This window comes from Triturus cristatus, chromosome 8 (assembly GCF_964204655.1).
Source record: "Triturus cristatus chromosome 8, aTriCri1.1, whole genome shotgun sequence".
NCBI classification, from domain to species: domain Eukaryota; kingdom Metazoa; phylum Chordata; class Amphibia; order Caudata; family Salamandridae; genus Triturus; species Triturus cristatus.
Genome location: NC_140591.1, coordinates 811,299,977 through 811,313,868, shown reverse-complemented (window position 1 = coordinate 811,313,868; position 13,892 = coordinate 811,299,977). Strand labels below are relative to the sequence as shown.

At 44.0% G+C, this 13,892-nt stretch overlaps 1 protein-coding gene across 2 annotated transcripts in view; it reads left to right on the top strand.

Moving 5' to 3' along the window:
* GGACT (gamma-glutamylamine cyclotransferase) overlaps nucleotides 1-13,892 on the top strand; it is a 279,436-nt gene that overhangs the window by 155,848 nt on the left and 109,696 nt on the right. For both annotated transcript variants that reach the window (XM_085622265.1, XM_085622266.1), the window contains exon 2: nucleotides 12,147-12,206. The gene's annotated coding sequence lies outside the window, so the exon portion shown is untranslated. The remainder of the gene's footprint in view (nucleotides 1-12,146; nucleotides 12,207-13,892) is intronic.

The window sequence follows — 13,892 nt, the reverse complement described above, 5'->3', positions numbered from 1 at the left end:
TAGCTGAAAAATATGCAATTGGTCTTCTTAATTTTCCATGTTTCTGTATTAATACAGAAAGTGCACATCCATTCCTCTCACTGCAGTACAGCTCGAACTCCTTTTCATAGTCAGGCATTCCTAATGCTGGCGCTTCACACAAACTGTCTCTCAATTTCTTAAAAGCTGCTAGTTCTTCCCTACTTAAGTCAATGAGGTCTTTCACATCAACTTCTCGTCAGGCGTACCAAAGGTTTTGCGATCAGGGAAAAGTTACTTATCTGCTGACGACAATATCCAACCATTCCAAGAAACATTCTCACTTCTCTTTGCGTCATTGGAGCTCTCATTCCTTTTATTATCTTGATCCTGTCTGTAGTTATCTTCCTCAGTCCCTTTTCAATTTTGTGACCTAAATATTGTACTTCTTTCTGACAAAATTGCAATTTCGATGGGGATACCTTAAGTCCTCCATCTGCCAAATGATTTAACAATGCTATGGTGTCCATTACACAGGCTTCTCGAGTTTTCGACGCCACAAGCAGGTCGTCGATATATTGAACTAGCACTGAATTCTGCATCATGAGGAATCTGATACAAAACACAGACTATAAAATCTTGGCGAAGATACTGGCGGAGAGACTGGCGCCGGTGGTGCCCACGCTGGTGCACAGCGATCAAAATGGCTTCGTGCCCAAACGCGCCACTTCGCTCAATTTGCGGCGGTTCTTTCGAGTGATGGAGGAGAGCACTCGACAATGGCCCAGAGCGGGTTGCCTGGTCCTGGACCTAGAGAAAGCCTTTGATTGTCTGGAATGGGGATACCTGGTGTCGACGCTGTCGCACTTCGGACTGGGGCTGGGCTTCCTACAGCTAACGGCTCTTCTGTACAAGGGACCTACGGTGCGCGTGCGTACGGGTCCATATGTCTCAGACCCCATTCAGATCGGCCGAGGTACCAGACAGGGGTGTCTGTTGTCGCCTCTCCTGTTTGCGCTTGCAATGGAGACGTTAGCGGCGACACTCCATAGGGAGTTGGCGGATGGCATTCCGCTGGGAGACGCTACCCACCAGGTGTCCCTTTACGCAGATGACCTACTGGTCTATGTCAGGGATGTGTCAGCTATTCCGGCGAGGCTGGGCTGCATCCTACACACCTTTGAGCAGCTCTCAGGCCTCCGAGTCAACGCCGCTAAATCCTGTCTGTTCGCCTTCCGAGACGTCGTCCAGGACCCTGGCTACCAACTTGGCGGAGTGCGGGTCCAATGGCAGCCGGACACCTTTCGCTATCTGGGTGTCCAGATATATCGCCGCCCGGCGGATCTGGTGGAAGGTAACCTGGGACACGCCGTGACAGCGGTCCGAGCCCAGATGGCGTTCTGGAGTACGCTTGCCCTTTCGGTGACCGGCCGCATAGCGCTTGTTAAAATGGTGGTGCTGCCGCGTCTGCTGTACTATTTTGCCAACCTCCCGGTGTATATACCGGTGTCCTTCTTCACGCCCTTCATGCGCTCCCTCCGCGATTTCGTCTGGGGAACGGCGCGCCACAGGGTGGCGCTACCGAAACTGTGCCTTCCCGTGGGCCAGGGTGGACTAGGGATGCCGTGTCTTGAACACTACTATCTGGCAGCGCAGCTACAATGGGTGGCCCGCTGGCTAGCTGATAGATGCCGAGAGGACACGGCGACGGCGGTGAACCCGCCGCTGACGGTAACGGAGCTCCTCAGAATCTTTCACCCGACTACGAGCGCGCTCAAGCCCGAACCACTGCTGCTAGTGGTGGCGTATAAATGCTACCGCCGATGTCTCCGGCTGACACGGACCAGAATCCCATATGCCCCAGCTATTCCTCTGGAGGGTTCCCCTTGCGGGCGAGGCACGCTTGGAGCTGCAGACCTCAGGGATTGGCACGCGGTTGATATCCACACATTGGAGGATCTATACCATGAGGGGGGCCTTCGGTCATTCGCGACTCTTGCGGAAGAGACGGGGCTGGCGCAGGGCCAGTTTCTCCGGCACCGGGCCCTGATAGAGACGCTGGCGGGTCACTGGGGGGACTTGCGGGAAGAGCCGGAGCACCATTTAGTGCTGCAATACCTCCATGTCTTGGGTCGAGGGGGGCATCTAATCAAATGGTTTGCTGCGGCTTTGCGGATGCACGCGGCAACGAGCCTAGGGACACTACGCGAGAGATGGGAGGGGGATCTTGGCAGACCTATGGTAGATAGAGAGTGGGAGAGGGTGTTGCAGGGGCCGAGGAGGATACCTTGAAACATGAGATTTTGTCAAATACAGTTTTTTGTCCTGCACAGGGCCTACCTCACGCCGGCTGCCATTAACAAGTATTTTCATCGCGTGGATGCATGCTGCCCCCGCTGCGCAGTGGTTGACGCCGACCTGCTCCACATGCTGTGGGGCTGCCTTGCGTTACAGTTGTACTGGCAGGCGGTACATGAGGAGCTCCTTCGGTGTACAAGCCGGGAAATTCCACCCGAGTGGCCCACTTATTTATTACATCTCTTTCACCGGCCACCCCCGGCTAAGGTAGCCTCTCGTTTTCTTGATTTGGGGATTATAGTGGCAAAGCGACTTATCACCAAAAGCTGGAAGGCAGACGCTGCGCCACATGTGCGAGCATGGCGTAGCTCTTTACTGGTGTGGGCGAAGGCGGAGGAGGTGGCGCTTCGGCGGGAAGAGACTCTGGGTCTTAGAATGACGCCCGTCACACCCCAATGGGGGGAGATGCTGCGGACTCTACTGCACTGTGAGGAGGTGGCCCCGGGAGGTAGCGGGAATGCGCTGTAGAGGCTGCGTTGGACGACAAGGCGCTGTTAGTCTGATTGAGCTGCCGCGCTGGTGTGTCTGACAGGCCTTACAGTGAAGACAGTGCATGCCTAGGATTGAATCTTAGTGCTTGAGCCGGTCCTGGTGGGGGGGACTGGAGAAGCCGGAACCTGGCGGGCGGGGGATCAGAAGGGAGGGGCCGTCTAGACTAGAACTTGCGAGCTGCTGTTGGTAGTTGTTTTAGTTGCTAGGCTGTTGAGAAAACGGTCACCCAGTTACTGAACGGGGAGTTTAGCACTGTTTGTATACCTGTTTGGGGATGCACCGGGATTAGCACATACCTGATCCAGGAGAGGGTGAGCAGATGCTCTCCACTAGATCTGCGGCCCTGGCATCATGCGTGGTGATAACTTGCTTCAGAGCCTTGCTGGCTGTAAAAGAGAGCACTGTCACTCCCTTTCCTGATAATGTACTGTGGCTAGAATGTATATGCTATGCACAGAAACTCAGCTCATAGTTGTATATCACGATGCTCACTGATTTATTATGATGTAATGTGTGCTTTTGCCTGCAAACTCAATAAACAGATTTATAAATAAATGAGGAATCTGATACAAAATCACAGATGGATTTGGTACAATAGGACAGCACGACACAACAATTTTGGTTATTTCTCTCAAATCCTGCACTATCCTGAACTTTCCATTAGGATTTTTCAGTCCCATAATTGGTGAATTACATGGACTACTCATTATTTCTCTCAAAATTCCTTGTTTAATCATTTTCTCAATTATTGGGATAACTCCTTCAATTATCTCAGGTGTCAATTTATATTGAGGAACATTTGGGTAGCTTATTCCTTCCTTCACTGTTACTTTTACGGGATCCACATTTCTCATCAATCCTACATCTTCTCCTGTGAAATCCCAAACCTCTGCTTTCACTGTCTGTTTCAATTCTTTTGGTAATTCGTCAGGGTTGAATACAGCATAGGCTTCAGTAATCTCAGTTTCCATATTAGCCACAGTCATTTTATACAGTAAATCTTCATCAGGGGTCTCGAATGCTATACCATCAGGGGTACAAAATATGGTGCAATTCATTTTGCACAACAGGTCTCTTCCTAATAGGTTCACAGAACTTGAATCGCACACGACAAAGTGGTGCATTTCGGAAAATATCCCTATATTGACCTTTACTGGTTCTGTGAGATACGTTTTGATCTGTCTGTTGGATACTCCAACCACTTGGATTGTTTCATCCGAGAGAGGAAGATTCTTAACATCAGCTGACCTGACTGTTGATCGAGTAGCACCAGTCTCTACTAGGAAAGTAATATTTTCATTTACCTTTCTGTCCACAAAAGGGCCTGTCTGGTGTACTTCTAGAGTTGCGCCAAGTACGCACTCTTCTTCCTCCCTTCGGCACTGTCAATAACCTTCTTCTGACTCACTCATCGCGTTGTAGCCAATACTGCAAAACAGTGCTAGCGCGCGGCAGCTTAGTTACCTGTTCTTCGTTGTAGACTCCTGTCTCATTACTGTATTTCTGTGAATTTACGCTCTGTGAAATGGGCGGTTTTGGCACCTGATTCTGTTGGGTAACAACCTACTGCTGTCGCTGAGGTTGATCTCTCACCTCTTTCTGCACCTGCGGATTCAATGATGCATTATCACCATTAGTATTCTGGGGAAATTTACATTCGGATTTCCAGTGCCCTATTCTTCCGCAATTATGACATGGCCATTTCTTCTTGGCTTCTTCAATATTGAATTGTCCCTTTCCTTTTCCAGTATTAAATCTAGGTTTTGGTCCTGCATTATTCGCTTGTTCAATCAATTGTGCTTCCTGTCTTTCTGCGACCTTTACTTGTGCCCACATAGATTTTTCTTTTAATTTACGCTGCTTGGCCTCAATTTCATCACTAAAATATTTAGCATGTCTTAGTACTTCATCTATTTTCTTGTTTTGCCAATCCACAGTATGCTGCATAATCATTTCACTAATTTCAGGACGTAGGCCGTATACAAATCTATATACAAAATGACTCAAACCCTTTTCACTCAAATTTTCGTCACCACTAAACTGCTTAAAGGCAAGGATTAATATTTCGTAGTACGCATGCACTGACTCCTTAGCTTCTTGATGAGTTCGGTCAATTTTCACCCAATCAGCCTCTTTGGGAGGTACTTTGTTTTTCAAAAAGGTTATTACTTGTTCATATTTTTTCATCACCTCTGGATCAGCGGCACCTGTCTTTGGATCTCTAGGGTATTCTTTTGTAGGCCAGTCTATTACAGTTTTGCACTCTGTCCATAAATCTGATGGTACTATTATGTCAAATAGGCTATTCAAATCAATCCACAAAACTTTTGATAATTTTACAAATCTGTCCACTTGTCTATACCACTCGACTGGCTTTTCGCGTAGTCGAGGGAAATCATTTGTAAATGAAAAAATATCTTGCCTAGTCCAAGGAACATGTACATATCCTCCTCCTGGAATTTCTCTCATAGGGCATTCTGTCACTATCTTTTCTTTTTCTCTTATGGGGAAAGCTGCAAACGTTTTCTCTGAGGCATCATCTCGTTTTCTAAACCACCTACTTCTCCATTTATCCACATCTCCCCAAATGATTATGTCTTTAATCTGAATTATTCGTCCTGTGGTGTTCAGATTTTCAATATCTTTCTCGGTAAAGTCTACTCGATATGGTTTTTGCAAAGCTTTTACCTTTTCCATGTCTATACCCATTTCATTGCTATTTCCTATAGTTTCTTGTGTAGACTCTTTGCTCTCCAAGTTATACTTTTGCACATAAAGAGTAATTCTTCATCCTGATAGGTTTTTAATTTTTCTGTGGGGATAGTCCCTACCATTAATTCTTCCAAAACCATCCTTAGTTTGGCCACATCTATAGATTGAGATTCTCTGTCTTTTCTCTGTAAGCTCCTTAACTATTCACTTAATTCTTCTGAAGTTGGACCCACTGGTTTTTCCTCATTAACTCGTTCTGAGTCTCTTGGGGTTTCTGATATGGGTTCTGTAGTCATTATCAACCTTTCAACTAAACCTGGAATTGCTGTCAAATTTTTAGGCGTACTCTGTTCTGATGTACTTACTGTTTGTCTCCATGGGTTCTCTTCTGAATTTATCCTTGGCCTCTCTGTCTGTTTATTACTGTTATAAGGGACCGTTAAACAATGTTCATTATCTTTATGTTTATCAAAAATAGCCATTACTGGACCTATGGTTACGGGAACAGTCACGGCTTCTACGTTTTTAGTCAATTCCCTAATCTTTTCGGTTAACTCTAAAGTGGTTTTTGCTAATTCTGTTGAATTTTCACTACTTACCTTACTATCCTGTTATCTCTCTATTTCTCTGAAAGAATTATTTCTCCCTAACTCTTGGGTTACTGTTTCAGTCTTAATGCTTCGCAAAGTCTCTTATTGGGGCACTTGGTGTCAACATGTCAGAATCTGGTTGATACGGGGGTGGATTTTTATAAAACATGTCGTCAAGAACATCATCCTCCAATTCATTCACTCCATACCCTCCTGATTCTATATTATGTCTCTTTTCCGTACATTTTCTACCACTAACTTCTTCAACATGTCTCATAGGAAACAAACCATCAGTCATATTTGCACTTCGCCATCTCCTCATTCTTTCATCATGATTCTTCTGTCTATGTGATCTACCAAACATGTACCTATACCTTCCGCCACTTCTCGGTCTTTCTCTGTCATGCATCTCATCTTCCCATTCAGTCAATGCTTCAAACTGTGTTGGTCTAGGTCTCGGTTCTAGATTCATCATTCTCTCTCTCAAATTTCTCAAAACCGCTAAATTAAATTAACCATGCTCTGGAAATGCTAACACTCCATCATCTTTTGTGTACTTTGCCCAATTTTCCAACCAAATACAAGTATGATATCCGTATTTCGCAACCATAAAGGATGCGGGCGATTTCAGTGGAGGACGCAACTGTCCCTCTCTAGTCTTAATCGGTTTGTCCTTTTTAAATAAACTCTTAATTTTTCCAAACCAGGACTTTTTCTGGTGGATTGTAATACATCATTTTGTCTTTTGTATATCGCTAGATTTTTCCTACGACTATTCTGTTGTTTCAACCAATCGTAGCGCGACTGACACGAACGCAGCAATCCAGAGCGTCTATGTCACTTCTGGAATTCTCCAATCCCAGCGTGACTCACACTTACGCACCAATCAGCAGCGTCTATGTCACCCTGTAATTCTCCACTCCTAGCGTGGCGTACACTAACACACCAATCAGGGGCGTCTACGTTTCTTACTGACTAGCCAATCCCAGCGCGGTCTTTCTGACGTCAGCTTTTGTCGCTACCTCAGCTCCTGCTGACCCCTCCTTTACAAAATTTATCGGTAAACCTTTTTTTACGGTCTCTTGACTTACAAATCTGTTAGTAACGACATAAAAAACGCCACCATTATCTGTTTCGCTAACCAAAGAACAGTCAATGACCTTTTTTACAAGAATTCTGTCTTTCCCGAGAGCAGCGCTTACCTCTGCCCTACTACGAAATCGTTACTTCCGTTGATAAAGTAGCACATCCCTCTTCTTCACCCTTCTAGCAAGCATCAGCTAACCGTTTCTCCAGAATTAAGACACTTAGTTGGAGACGTAATGCGCCTGAGAAATAAAACCAGAGTTTCACAATTAACCTGAATGCCTTTTTCATTCACGCACTTTCATACGGAAAATGTAGTACATTCAAACAGAATTCTGTCTTTCTCGAGAACAGCGAACAGTCTGCCCTTCTACAGAATTATTTCACTCGTTAATAAAGTAGCGCTTCCCTCTACTTTATCCTTCTAGCAAGCTTAGGGAACACCTATTACCTTTCCAGTGATAAGCGTAATCAGAGTGCCTTTTGGACTCCTGGTACTTAAGAACAAAATTTCACAGGTGACCTTTGCTACCATACATTTCTCTCATACAGGAAATGTCCCTAATGGCAACACACAACGATGTTACCGAATCGAACCCAGACAATGCGTCGTGCAACTTCAATTGTCACACGTTTTTCCCCGTGTACCTACAGGTCAACAAAAATTCCGTCTTTCCTGAGAACAGCGCTTATCTCTGCTCTACTACGGAACCGTTACAAACTTCCGACTTCCTACATCCCAGAAGCCGTCAAACAACATAGAACTCGACGCGACTCAACATAAAGTGTTAATACACAAACCAATACTAATCAGTAATCAATAAGCAATTTACAAGCTATAATCACCAAACCAAAACAATAAAAACCATCATACTGCTACCAAAAAAACTGATGGAGCGCAAAAACCCTGGTAACGGGGAAAGCAAACCCGTACCTGTATCCTCCCTGCGTCAGACCCGTCATCACACTAACTCATTCACACATGCAGTCATTGGTGAGGCCCATAACACCAACACTCACACTAACCATTCACCGGTCTGCACGAAGCAGGAGGGATGAGCGGTTCAAGCGCTCGACATGTGAGGGGAACACCTTATAACCTATAGGGAAAGAAAAGTTATTCTACAACAATATACATCACACCCCTTCCACCTACAGATCTCAATCCTAAACATCAAGGCACTCCTCCCACATGGTCAATAGACCATTTAGTTGGATTGGTTGATGGTGATTTTAGAACCAGCTAAAACTCATTCAAGATTTAGATCTTACCTTTCTCAATAAACCACAAACTCATTTCTTGTTAATCAGTATCTGTTTATCTAAAATTTCTTGAAGAGTTAGGTTCGCATTTGGAAAGTTTATATCAAATTTCAAGTAAATCACAGAACAACATATTTACCTAATCTGGCTATTTGGAGTCCTCTAATTCATTGGCTCAAATCTGCAGTCAGTTGTCCGAAACTAACCAAAGTTCAAAGTTCTTTGCTCAGCACGCTACAGTCCCAAAGATCGGGAATGGACCAGAGACGTGCAGGCATCTATCATTGCCCGTAGATCTAAGGAAAATTAGCAGTCATCGAATAATCGGGCAGCATCCGGACCCTCTAGGATTCAGAAAAGCGCAGTCAGTCGCCTAAGTAGCGTCATAAGTAGCGTCGTCGATGAAATCGATGTTGGGAGCGGTCGAGTTGAGTAACCCTCTCTATTCTACCAAGCACGTTTATAATAAAATAGAAACGAATATGATACATTTTATAATTTAGCGCAGTCATGATTGGCTGGTTGAGATCGTCCGATGCTAGAGTTTGGGATCTTAGTACAGTTCAAGGAGTGAGGTCATCAAGTCAGTGAAAAGTCAGTTCATTCTGGTTTTACTGTAAAATCACTTGTTTTCAGTCTTGGCCGCTTTCCAACCGTGTCCTTGCTTGGGTACATGATGATCACAGTTCACGACGGGAAATTTGTAGTTCCAGACAACGGCGGACACAGTGACCGCACTGCCCTGTGTTGTTCCCTTATTATCAATTGGCAATTGCATGTAGGGTGAGCGTGCCCAAAACAAACTCCAGCACTCGCCGTTGAGGAGTGCCAACTGCTTAGCAGCTAACTGAAGGAACGAATTGGTGGAGTGGTGCACTGCTTGTTGTTATGACAATAGTGGTCAATTAATCAATGAGTCTTGATATGTGATAAGTCTTGTTTATTTCCCAAGACATCGATTGTCAGCCAACGCGTTTCGTTCATGTAATGAACTTCTTCAGGGCAAGTATGGGCGGTCTTGTCAGATCGGAGCAGAAATGTGGCCAATGTACAGCACGGGGGCCGCCTTGATAAGGGCCTGTGTGCGCAACGTCTGTATGGCGGGATGCGAAGGAGACTCGTTCGCTCTCGGGAGAAAATGTGGTCTTCTCCCGTGAGCGAACGAGTCTCCTTCGCATCCCGTCATACAGACGTTGCGCACACATGCCCTTATCAAGGCAGCCCCCGCGCTGTACATTGGCCACATTTCTGCTCCGATCTGACAAGAGCGCCCATACTTGCCCTGAAGAAGTTCATTACATGAATGAAACGCGTTGGCTGACAATCGATGTCTTGGGAAATAAACAAGACTTATCACATATCAAGACTCATTGAATAATTGACCACTATTGTCATAACAACAAGCAGTGCACCACTCCACCAACAGTTCACGACGGGGTCTGGAAGACTTTGTCGCTTCTGCACACTTCACTCCGTACCTCATGGGACAGTGGCCACTTCGTCGGGTAGTGTCATCGGCCATTTTGGATTTTGGCCCAAACGCCAACTTACGCGAAACAAACACAAAAGAGTAATTAATGCATAGAAATAATAAATCTAAAGTTAACCCCTTACTAATCCCTGTATGTGCTTGTATTTATCCAGTGTATAGCGACATTTAAAGCAATTATATTCACCCTTTTGGTCCTCCTCCTGGGCAACATTACAAGACATTACAAAAGGAACATATATCATGCAGTATTATATTTACTACATATACTACTGTTAGTATGCGTACAGATTTTAGTCGTAAAGGTTATTTAGCCATGCAATATGCAAATCCCACGTGTAATTCGAATATTAATAATGTAGATTAATAAACATGCAAACTCATTTAATAATATTATAATTAATAGATTATTCAATTAGTATTTTCATGCAGAAAGGGGGAGGTATACAAAATTGTGTACTACCCGCTCCATCAAGGGTGTTCCTTCCCCAAATCCCCAACTTTCCTCAGGTTCTTTGTGCATGTGCAAGGCAACCTTATAAGCAGCAAACTGTTTATCTGCATCATCCCCCAACACACAGTGAGGCACAATATCTTTGTAAGTATTGGATTTGTGAAGCCCGCTCTGGGTACCTCAATATCGCTGCCACCATCCTCATTAGACTCTGATCCTCTCCCGGACCTTAAGTCCATCTTGCCCTGCTCTTCTCCTCCATTCTCTATACTTCAGTGTGTTTCCCTATGGAGGACAAGGCAGTAGCCGTGTCCTAGAGCAGAAGGCAGAAGCTGCCCAGCCTGCCGACCAGAGGAAGCCAGCCATTGCTCTGGGGGAGTTGAGGCTGGTAGCTCAGGTAAAGAAGTCAGCTGCTGCTGTGGAAGCTGAAGAGCAACAGGCAGTAGCAGCCCTTGACTAGAAGGGAAACATTTTGCTTTGGAGGAGCAGAAGGCCAAGCTGGCCCATTAGAGGAGGCAAAATAACGATGGACTGTGATGCGGACCAAGTAATTAACAGTGACTGAGATTGAGTCAAACTTTCAATCCATCACTTTTATGTATACTTAAGTGTTTCTTCCTATGTGTGATAGGTATGCTCAGAAGTGGGTTTTGTCCACACTTTACCACTGGAATCAAGCAATAACTGGCTGATGATCCATAACAAGGGCATAACCGGTCCTGGGTTGCCTTTGTTCAGATTCATTGAGGACCTGGCCTGGCCTGGCAGTTCAAGCTGGACTGGTACCACTGGAACAGAGTCAAGACTGATATGCATAACAACTAACCTGACCTTCTCCGTCCCTTACGAGAGGCCTGGGATGGGGACTTGGGTCTTATAGAGGACGAGGACTGGGGGAAGGCCCTGCAATGCCCCAGGCAGATAGCTATAAGAGCCTGCCTCCACCTGGTACAACTCCATATACTGCGACAGATTTTACTACTCCTGCTCTCGGTTGCACCGGATGGGCCGATGTACTTCAGCCCAATTTACCCGTAGATGTGGTGAAAGAGGCACTTTCTAGCACACGATTTGGGAATGCTCACAGATCCAACCCTACTTGAGGGAGATCACAGATATTGGGACAACAATATACCCGATGCTGATTACAGTTTTGTGGTTTTAACTCATTCCTCCCTTGACAGGGACCGTTGTTTCTAGTAATATAATGCAGTGAAAAAACATACAAAACAGGAATGCTTTCTGTATAAAATATATGTATGAGATAATACGTTTGATGATGTAGCGTACTTTTCAGTTGTAAAATCATGGCTTGCGCAGTTCAGCGCAAGCACTCTGTAGGTAGCAGAAAGGTACATTAAATAGCCAATAGAGTGTGGTGAAAGATAACTACTCCCCTGGGCACGAGCCAAAGCCCATTCTATGTATATTATAAAGAATTAGTAACAAAAGGTCTAATGGTAGATGCGATATGAAGCAAAACCTAAAAAGGGAGTGTTGAAGAGGATTATCAAATGTGTAATTTGGACTGGAATGATGTAAACAAGTAGAGAAGTCCTTGTTTGTTGACGCAGCAGCAATAAACACGATCAATGATTTACATGCTGCGAAGTCCAAAGATTATTTGTGTGCTCTAGACCCTGTCAACAGCCTTATTTCCAGAATAATACACTGCAGAACAGCTTTCTTCGTTTGCATTGCTTCTCTTTTTAGAGTTTATTGTTACTTTTCTTTCTGCTCATAGGGTCTGCCAATCCAAGAGCCCACCAGCGAGTCTCCAGAGGAAAATCACGTTTTGAGGCCGGTCAGTGTCTTTTTTTTGGTGTATTTTGCTGTAATTTGTGCCGGTAATACATCAGCATTGATATTGTTCAAACAAGGAGTTATGCAGTATTTAAAACTGATTGCATAGTATAGTTCTTCTATTATGCCATGTGCTTGGCTCTATCGCCTGGATATATCGTGCCCTTTTTATTTTTGGCAAATTGGCAGGTGCATGGAGCACTGCACCATGCACTCACTGCGCAGTAAATGCCATAATGCCTATTTACATAAAAGTGTATTGTCACAAAACCACAAATTACTGAATACCGCGTGATTAGGGCATTGCAATTGTCTCTTTTTTGTATAATTCTTATTAATTTAATGCCCCCGTTGTAATGAAAGATACATGTGTTTTGAACGTGTGATTATATCGAAAAGCTCCAGGGTCAGTGTAAACAGATTCATAATTTATCTTGTATTCTTTGAACATGTTTTTGTTAATCCTCGTGCAAACAATGGGCACGTTCTAAAAGGCATTTATATGTGGTAACTTTTTTTGCTGAACGATCCTTTGTCTTCTCTCAGATCATACATTTCACGGGGCTGACTGACTTCATGTCCATTTTCTTTTTACTGTGTATGTAAACTCTTTAGAGGGTACTTTGAAAAATGGGGCTCAATACTTCCCAGAGACAGGTAGAAAATGTAATCCCTTACCTTTGTGGATGGATGATGCTGTAACATAATCTAGAACTGCCATTGGCCTCCCAGAGTTAATTACTGTTTATGTTAATTGTATGAAGAATCTGTATTTAAGAACTAACCTGTATGAATCATGTTGGGTGTAAAAAACGTCATTCCAAAAACGCAATATTAGAGATGTAAAGAACAGTTGTAAAAGCATTTCCGTATTTTTGTATTATTTTGGATATTAAGTTAAATATATGTGAGCTTCTCAATGAGAAAAGACTGTCTTCTGCTGCTGCATGGTGTGGTCTTTAGCTTTGCTTCAAGGTTGAGTCAAAGACCCACCCCAGACGTTAACAGTTTACGAGGCTAAAGGTATTTCATCAATAAGCTATGGAGCGGGGATTTGGGGCTACGTAAATACAAATGATATCCAGATGGAAGAAAATACACTTTGAGATTTTTTAGACTCCTTTTAGGTCTGCCCCAGTAAACTGCTCCACTTTCAAAGTGTAAAGACCTGGAGGTTATCGAAAACCACATAAAAACAGCCCCTACATAACTATGGTTGTCCCTTTTCTTTAATCTATGTGTGAAATTAAGTAGGGAAATGGTAATTGATTATTGTTGTGGTCACCTAGATTTTTTTACTAATCAGGAAAATGTCATAAAATTTGATTAGAATGTGTAGAAAGCTAGTTCCTTGACTGCTTGAGTGCTGTGAAGGTATACAATTGAATTAATGAATATTTCAGTCAGAGCACATCTCCCTTTAAAAACTGTGAATGGGTTGGAGCCATACATATCTTGGGTGCATAGTTTTTGCAAGCACATTTTTTGACTAGATGTAGATTTGGCATTGCTCGTTATTTACTGTCACTTACCTACTTTTAACCTATCAAGAACCTAGACGGAATTTGCCTCTTTGACAATTCATCTGTCCGAATAGCCATGCTATTTATTTTCTTTTGTGCATTTTATTCACTACAATACAATACAAAAATGATATTGTTACAGTTTTAAAAGTGAGTGACACCAA